Below are 9,254 nucleotides of genomic sequence, written 5' to 3' on the forward strand. Positions count from 1 at the left end.
GTCGGGGTGGGCCGAGCCCGAGGGGAGGGCGCGCGAGAGCGGGGCGCTTTCCAGCCGGGGAGGACCGCCCGCCCCCGCCCCCTGGAGCGCTAGGGGCTGGCGCTCACGGGCTCGGCTCCGCTCCTGCTCAGACTCCCAGCCCGGGCTGCCGGGGCCCTCCGCGCTCCGCCCCGCCCTCCCGCCCGGGCTGCGGGCGAGCCTGTGCGGGAGCGAGCGCACCCCCTGCCTCAGCACCGGCTGGAGCTCGGAGCGCGCCCCCCCAGCACCCCGCCCCCCAGCACCCCGCCCCCCAGCACCCCGCCCCCCCCAGCACCCCGCCCCCCCCAGCACCCCGCCCCCCCCAGCACCCCGCCCCCCCAGCACCCCGCCCCCCCCAGCACCCCGCCCCCCCCAGCACCCCGCCCTCCAGGCTCCAGGAGCTGGCGGCAGAGGGGCGCGCCCAGCCTGGGGGGCGGGGGCGCCGAAGAAGGGGAGGCGGCCCCAGCCCTGACCCCGCCCCGCTGAGCTGAAGGGCTGGGGTCCCCAACACGCTCCCAGGGGCAATTGTGCCTGGGCGGGTAGGGATGTTGACTGTTTGCAGGCACCTCCCGGGCAGCAGGCCTTCCTTCCCCTTGCCTTCTCCACTTTCACCCCCCCCCCCCAGGGGCTGCCTCCTCCCACCTCCTCACTCCAGCTCGCTCATCAGGGGAGAAGGGGCCACCAGGGCTTCCTGCTGGTGTGGCGGGGCTGCCTCCCTCCTGGGGGCAGCAGCCAGAAGTGGGGTGCCCTGGGGCTCCAGCACAGCTAGGTGGGTGGAGAGGGAGGCAGGATGCAGGAGCACAGCAACATGCCTCCCATGCAGGAGGGTTCCTGTCTGGGGGTCAGGGGGCTGCAGGGGGTGCAGTGGGTTCACAGCCTCCGTATGGAGTCTGATTTGGCATCAAAAGTCACCCCGAGAGCCTTCACGGGGGCTGGTGGAGTCACCCTGAGAGCCTCCACGGGGGGCGGGTGCAGTCACCCTGAGAGCCTGCACGGGGGCGGGTGCAGTCACCCCCGAGAGCCTCCACGGGGGGCGGGTGCAGTCACACCCCCCCCCAGAGCCTCCACGGGGGGCGGGTGCAGTCAGCCCCAGAGCCTGTCCCTGTCCCTGTGTGGACTGGCGGGCTGCACCTGCTGTCCTGGGGATAGAAACCCAGGGCAGTGGCAGGGATGAGGGCAGTGGGCAGGGGTGAGGGCAGTGGCAGGGATGAGGGCAGTGGGCAGGGGTGAGGGCAGTGGGCAAGGGTGATGGCAGTGGGCAGGGATGAGGGCAGTGGGCAGGGGAGAGGGCAGTGGGCAGGGGAGAGGGCAGTGGGCAGGGGAGAGGGCAGTGGGCAAGGGTGATGGCAGTGGGCAGGGATGAGGGCAGTGGCAGGGGTGAGGGCAGTGGGCAGGGGTGAGGGCAGTGGCAGGGGTGAGGGCAGTGGGCAGGGGTGAGGGCAGTGGCAGGGATGAGGGCAGTGGGCAGGGGTGAGGGCAGTGGGCAGGGGAGAGGGCAGTGGGCAAGGGTGATGGCAGTGGGCAGGGATGAGGGCAGTGGCAGGGGTGAGGGCAGTGGGCAGAGTGGGGCTGGTTAAGTAAAGGGGGTGAGGCAGGAAGCCCTTCCCGCTCAGGAGGGAAGTTTAGGCTGCTGAGCTGACCGGCGGCTGCCTGGGTCCCTGTTTATTCCTGGTCTCAGCTGGCTTTGGAGCAACTGCCTGTTCCACCCGCAACTGTGTTTTCCCAGGGAGTCGTGCACATGACATTACGTGCTCAAACCCGTAGCCTTCCAAACAGGCACCAGCGTCCCTGCCAGAGGCCAGCACAGCCACCTCGGGCCAAACGGGCTCAAACTGGGCCCTGCTGCTGACCTGGGCCAGCATTTCTGCTTCTCTGGGCCTCGATTTTGTCCTGAATGGATGGATGCTGCGGGGCCAGGCTGTGACGAAGCTGGCCGTGCCGGCCAAGGAGGTGCTGGGTGAGCAGCTGTGCACTGGAGCGGCCTGCGTGGCACCTTCAGGGGGCAGCGGGAGGAGTGCCGTGGCCAACAGAGGCTGCTTTCAAACCCACTGATGAGACCAGGATTGCTCCCTGGGAGACAAACCTACCAGGTAAGGGATCACGGGTTTGGGACCTGAGTGTCCGTGTCACAAAAGGAAGTAGTAGTAACACTGGGTTTGCCAACCATAGTGCCCTCTGCCCTCCTCTATCAGGAGTCCCCTCAGGGGAAGGCACCAGCGAGTGGCCACCGGGCCTGTCCCTTTGCCAGCCGGTCGCTGCCGCTGCCCAGGACCATGCCCACGAAAACGCCGTCTCGCCCGGCCGCTTCAGCTCACTGTTTGGTTTCAGTACCATGACCTTTCTGCTAAGCTGGCTTTATTTTCAAAGGTTTCTCTGAAGCAGCCTAGGAGCTTCAGAGAAAATCACAAAGGAAACTTCGCACAAATATTATGACAAGGCGTTTGCTTCAACCGCCCAGGAAATGTCACCGGGGGGCCTGTTCCACAAAGTGGTGGCAGGCCCTGGTCCGGCTCCCGGCAGCCGCCGGTGACAGCTCTTCCCTGCATCTCAGAGCCCGCACGGCCCAGCCACGCCACCCGCTCTACGATCTTTCCCTCAGGGAGGGCTGACCCTGGGGGTGTCCACTGGTGACTGGCATACAATTGGCACTTTGAGGGCTTTAGGGGCGCAGAGCTCCGTGGCCAGCTGGAGGGCGTCGGGGACCTGCTGCCGAACACCCATTGCTGTGAGTGTTGCGGGAGATGCCCGCCCAGTGGGCATCGGGGTCCACTCCTCAGGGTCTCGTTCCCCGGGTGAAGCCGGAGTCTTGGCTGAGGGGCGTGGCTGGGATGGCACTCACCTTCCTGGGGCCTCTGACATGGGTCCTGGCTGCTGAGCAGGCTGTTACCTGTGCCTGGGGACAGAGGTCAGGACCAAGGGTCGCCAAAGGGAAGATGCCTGGGTGGTGCAGCCCAGGCCGGGTCCTGCTTTGTTTGCTACATTATCCCCGGCCCCTGGCGCTGCCTGCTGCATAGCTGGGGCCCCATGGACTTCCCTGAACTAGAGGAGCCCACGGAGCCCACAGCCGGAATGAGCAATGTCCGCTGTCACTCCCACCAGCTTCCAGATGGGAGGGCATCACCCAGAAGCCGGGGTCAGAGGACCCCGTTCAGTCCCAGGCCTGCAGCTGTGGGGGCTGCTGGCCAGCACAAGGGTCCATCTGGAAGAGGCTTTCCTTCTCTGGCCACGAGAATTCACTTCTTAGAGTCACAGGGTCATGGGGTCTCGCTCTTTCCTCGGGTCCCCACCCCAGCATTGGGCAACTCTTGCTAGCAAGAGGGCTTCTTCCTGAGTTTTGAAAATAAGTTCATGACCATACCTGCACCGGGTGCTGCCTGACAAAGTGCCCCAGCTGAGTGGCTCAAAGCGACAAACGTTGTTGTTGTTATTGTTATTACTAAAGGCCAGTGCACAAACTTGTACATGCGTGGGGTCCAGCTGGCAAACCCCGATTGGGGTGGGGGCCGATCAGGGGCAGGGCCAGCGGAGGGGGAGGGACCCCAGGCAGTTGGTGGGCTGGCCTCGGGCCAGGGGACAACTTGCATGTTACCCTTCTATCCCGTAGGAGCAGTTATCCAGGCCCAGGCAGGTGGGAGTGCAGATTCCTGAGGCATCAGAGCAGCACGGGGTGCGTGATCTGTAGCGTTTGGCTGGAGGTTTCCCACTGGCAGCATGGAAACACACAGGTTCCAGGATGTACAGTATTCCCAGGATGATTTAAAAATAGATCAACACATGCACAAATGTAAGCGAAGCTCGAGCGTCGGTGGGCTGGAGGGGCAGGCTGGGCCCTCTCCCCTGGGCTCCACTGTGCTCACGTGGTGTCCTGGCTGCTGGCGCACCCCAGGCCCAGCCCAGGCCCATGGAGCCTGGGCTATCGCATTGTTCCAGGTCGCCCCTCAGCTGTAAACAGGAGCCTTGTTCACTGGGAGGAACCGGCACTGGGCAGCAGTGTCCACTACCCCCTGACCGTGGGCTCTGGGGCAAGGTAAACACGCAGGATAAACTTCAGCTTCCTCCTCTGTAAAATGCAGGCCTCGTGGCCCATGTTGTTGGGTTGCTTTGAGTGGGAGGGATGCATGACCTTGCGCCCTCAGTTATGCCAGACGGGGGGTTGCTCTGTTATGCGCTGGAGAGACCGGGCAGGGAAGAGCAGGGAGGCACGTCCTGTTCTCTCCTCGGGGCTTTCTGTCTGCCTGATGTCCGTCTGTCCATCTGTCCAACAGACAGATGTGTGGTCAGCACCAGGTGACCCAGAGCTGCCCTCAGGAGCCACAGCCCACTGCACAGGAGTGTCTCAGCAGAGAGGTCAGGGTGTGGGAGGAGGGCTGGAGGGCTGGGGGCCTGGCTGAGGGGGGCGGGGCGGGGCGGGGCGGAGGCTCATCTCCTGAGACCCCAGCGAGTGTAGGCATAGGTTCATTCCCGCATTGCAGGGTCCATTCAGGGGCTGAGCTCCGGCTGGTCCCTCCATAGCATTTAGTGGGGTGGCCGGGAGGAGGGGACGGACCGTGGGGATGCCATGGTCACGGTGGTCATTTCTCCCCCAGCAGCAGCAGGCCCCTCCTCCTGACCTCGTGAGCCACCTCGAGTGCACCTTCCGGATTGGTTGAGCAGAGCCACTTGGGAGGCGGCAGCTCCGGCAGAAGGGGCCTGAGCACGCTGGGCTCTGGGGACCCAGCAGAGACCTGAAAGAAGATCTGGTGTCTTGGAGGAACCAGAGTGTTCGATCGTGTCCTAAGGAAAGAGAAATCCCATCTCCAGAATCTGTCTCAACGCAACCCTGTTCCCTGAAACCTGCTCTTGGAGGTCTGGCTGTGGCCCTCGTTTCTGGTGACCCACAGGAGAGTCTTCAGAACCCCTTTGAAGTGCACAGGCTCCTCCTGCGCCAGGTCTGAAACTGGCAAAGTGACAGACACCCCGCCCCTTCCCAGCTTCCCCCCCCCCCCCCCCCCCCCGGGCCCTGCAGAACCAGCCCCCAGGGAGGCATTTTCTTTTGCAGATTTGCTCTTGGACGAAAGACAAACACGAACAGCACAGCCAACAGGCAGGCGCCGCGTCCATCTGCTCAGTTTCCAAAGAGAAGCAGCGCTGCCCGCTCCCCGGGAAGCTGGGCTTAACCTCAGGTAAATGTCTGACCTGCGGTTACATTTCCCAGGCGTGCCTGTGTGGCACATCCCCTCTCCACACAGGGCCGGGTAGGAATGTCCCAATGACCTGGGGGGAGCGGGGGAGTTGAGGGCCCGGAGAGGGGACCCGGGCTGCAGGGAGTCCCCTGCCCGCCCTGGTGCCTTTCCTGTGAGGCTTTGCCAAGCGGCCCCTCTGGGAAAGGCAGGAAGGGGCAGCTGGTGTCCGTGTCTCCATCCATCCTCGGCTCGGACCTTCTCCCCTGGGGGAGGACGGAGCCTGCATAACCGTAACTTCTGACAGTTCAGCTCCTCCAGAGGCCCGGACCTGCTCTCTTTGTCTGCAAAGGGAGCTCTCGTTGCCTAGAAATATTCAGATAGAAAAATGTCTCTCGTCTTCTAGTGACGAGCTCCCAAAATAAAACCTGAACGGGTGCCTCTTGTCATTCTTGTCTCAGAGCTGTCATTGAGGGCGACACCCACAGGAATCAGAGCCAGGTGCCAGAGGGGCCAGGGCAGGTGGCCAGGGTGGGAGGAGGGGGCGCACAGAGGCAGCTGCAGCAAGCCAGGTGGCCTGTGGGCTCCGAGGTACAGTCCCCACAGCAAGCCTGGGACTCGACTGAGCGAGGCCGGGCTGGGGCGCTGCGGGCTCAGACGGGCTCCTCTGGAACTGCTGACCTGAACCTTCCCGCTCAGGCCCTGAGTGCTCAGTGACCAGCGACCAGTGACCACAGCCGGGGGCTGTATTCTCTTGGCCAGTGACTGCAAAGAGGGCGTCAAGCCCCCCCTTTCTCAGGGGCTCAACGCAGGGCAGAGGTGACATGTGTCACGTCATCCCGCCCCTGGGTGTCCCTGGGGCCCTTGGAGGGTGCCTCCCTCCAGCCCAGGCCTGAGAAGCCCTTGGTAGGGAGGCCGGGGGCTGCGCAGACAGTCCGTCCGTGGGAGCCGGCGCTGTGCACCGGGGCGGCTGCTGTTTGCCGGCACAGCCACGCCGGCTTTTTCTGAATATCATCCTGGGGGAAAGGAGCTTAAGGAAAACATGTCCCTGAGTAAATGAGCCGCTAAAGAGCAATGAGATTACGCACACCTGCAGGCACACAGGGCTCGCTGGGCCCCCCTCGCACACGCCAACACACGCACAGTTCCTGGTGCACAGGCGAGCCGGCCGCTGGCTGCCACGTGCCAGCATGGTTCTGGGCACATTTACAGCGTGGGCTCCGTGACCCTGCACGCCCCCTCGCACACGCGCACACCTTATGTTGAATATGACCCGTGTATAATGGTGCATGGCTGAGACAGATGTGTGTTATTCTACTTTCCGCTGGATGTCACGGAGGGAGCAGCCCTGTAGCTACATCCTCAGCGGCCTCCGCCACAGCCTGGCTCCTGTCATCTTTTCCAAATGCCACCGTGTTTACCAGGCCGATGGGCTGACCCTCTGGATGGGAAATCTGCTGCTCCTTTGTTAGTCCTCACAACGGGCCAAACAGGGCCCCTCCGCCCAGAACAGCTGGCCCTGACCCAAGGGACATCTGCTGGCTTTGCTGTTCCAGACCCAAGGTGAAGGCGTCCCCCGGCCCACCCCGCCCCAGGCCTGCCCCTCCTGCTGGATCACAGGGTCTCTGTTCCCGAGAGCCCACCCTCGAGGCAGGGGCGGGCTGGCCTCCCCTCTCCTGCCCTGGTCATCAGAGCTGCCACTCCCATGGCCCAGAGATGAGTCTGGGGACGAATGTGTCACCCACGGTGGACTGTCGGAGTTGGGGAGGTTGCTGAGCTGGTCCCAGCTCGTCTGGGCAGAGGCACGGAGCCCTGATAGCATCCCTCCACCCGACCCTGCTGTCCCGGAGCTTGCCGCCCACACCGCTCTTCCTCAAGCTGGTTGGACCTTGGTTTCCATGGCGGCACCCAAGCTCCGTGACCATGATCACTCAGACATCCTGCGTCCTCTGGCACGAAGAGGGGAAATGGCAGAACAAGCCGTGGTTTTGTTTTTCTGTAAGCGCCTGGGAAATGGTAATGGTGTCACGCACGAATAGGTTCTTGTCTTCTCTGAAATGTCAGGCTCGATGATGAAGACATTAGCATTGGAGACGCTCCGGTCTCCCGGGGCCGCGCCGGGGTAATCTGCTCCTTCCTGTGACAGGAGAGCCCCACCGCAGCACGCCTGTCGCAGGCGGGTTGGCCCACAAGCTGAGTTCCTTAGATGGAAAAACAATTTTCTGAGAAAACAATTCCAGGGCCTCAGAGCTACTTCTGTGGCAACACCGCAGAGCCTGACACTGCAGGGCCGGCATCCGAGCCACGGGGCTAGAGCCCTCCTGAGTCCTGGAGGATGGCCCGTCACCAGTGTCTCCATCTGTTTTCAACTTGCTGGTGGATGGATGAGGTGTTCTTTACCTTTTCACATACATATGTGTATACTAGAGGCCCGACGCACGAAATCTGTGCAAGAGCAGGCCTTCCTTCCCCCGGCTGCTGGCACTGGCTTCCCTCTGGCACCTGGGACCTGGGCTTCCCTCACAGCCTCAGCTTCGTCTGGAAGGATGTCCGGTATAATTAGCATATTATGCTATTATTATTAAAGATAATACTAGAGGCCTGGTGCACAAAATTGTGCATGGGGGGGGGGTGTCCCTCAGTCCAGCCTTTACCCTCTCCAATCTGGGACCCCTCGGGGAATGTCCGACTGCTGGTTTAGGCCTGATCTCATTTTTTTGGTTGATTTTTCTTTGTTAAATGGCATTTAAATATATAAAATAAATATCAAAAATATAAATCGTTGTTTTACTATGGTTGCAAATATAAAAAAATTTCTATATGTGACATGGCACCAGAGTTAAGTTAGGGTTTTTCAAAATGCTGACACGCCGAGCTCAAAAGGTTGGCCATCACTGCTCTAACCACTCCCCTGCTGGCCTGATTGACACCTAACTGCTCCCCTGCCAGCCTGATCACCCCCAACTGCCCTCCCCTGCAGGCCTGGTCGCCCCCAACTGCCCTTTCCTGCCGGCCATCTTGTGGTGGCTATCTTGTAACAACATGGGGACGGCCACCTTGTGATGACATGAGGGTGCGAGGGCCACCTAGGCTTTTATTAGTATAGATATAAATCCTTACCCAAGGGTATGTTTGTATTAAATTTTTAGAGAGGAACTTCGATGTGAGAAACATCAATTTGCAGTGGTTCTCAACCTGTGGGTCGCGACCCCTTTGGGGGTCGAACGACCCTTTCACAGGGGTCGCCTAAGACCATTGGAAAACACATATACAATTACATATTGTTTTGTGATTAATCACTATGCTTTAATTATGTTCAATCTGTAACAATGACATTGGGGGGTCACCACAGCATGAGGAGCTGTATTAAAGGGTCGCGGTGTTAGGAAGGTTGAGAACCACTGAATTGGGTGCCTCCTGTTCATGCCCAGGCTGTGCATCAAACCTGAAACCCAGGCGTGTGCCCTGATCAGAATCAAACCCACAACCTTTTGGTGCACAGGACGATGCCCAACCGACTGAACCCCCCGGCCAGGGCTTAAAATAATATTTAAAACAAATGTTGGGGGAGGCTGAGTGGACGCGTGGATGGAATCGGGCTGTCTGTGGTTGGGGCTGTGGGGTCAGGTGATGGGCACATTTCCTGCAACAAAGTTAACAAAACCAAGCAGGCAAATCAAGAACGTGTGTAACAAAGCGCGCTCTCGTTCTTGCCCAGGAAAGCGGAATCGCCAGCCATCGGGCTGTCCTTTTCATTGTTAGAAACTGAATCTCAAATCAGTCATCGGGGATGTAGCTGCAGACTAGGGCGATGTTCATTTCTCATCACAGTTTTTCTCACCGTGAAATGAGCGGTGAATCCAAACACATCACCCGAGTAACGGGCAGGGCAGCCCTGGGTGGCGCTCGCTTGCTCCCTGGCGGAGCCCTGAGCAGCCTGCCCTGCAGGGGAGGGGACGGGGACGGGTGGCCCCAGCGCGTGAGCAGGTGGCTCCTGAGCTCCTGCCTCCCGTGGGCCATGGGCAGGATGCTGACCTGCCACCCGGGCCACGGGGAGGATTGGCGAGACGCTGGAGT

This window comes from Myotis nattereri (genome assembly GCF_964212035.1).
Source record: "Myotis nattereri genome assembly, chromosome: 8".
NCBI classification, from domain to species: Eukaryota; Metazoa; Chordata; class Mammalia; order Chiroptera; family Vespertilionidae; genus Myotis; species Myotis nattereri.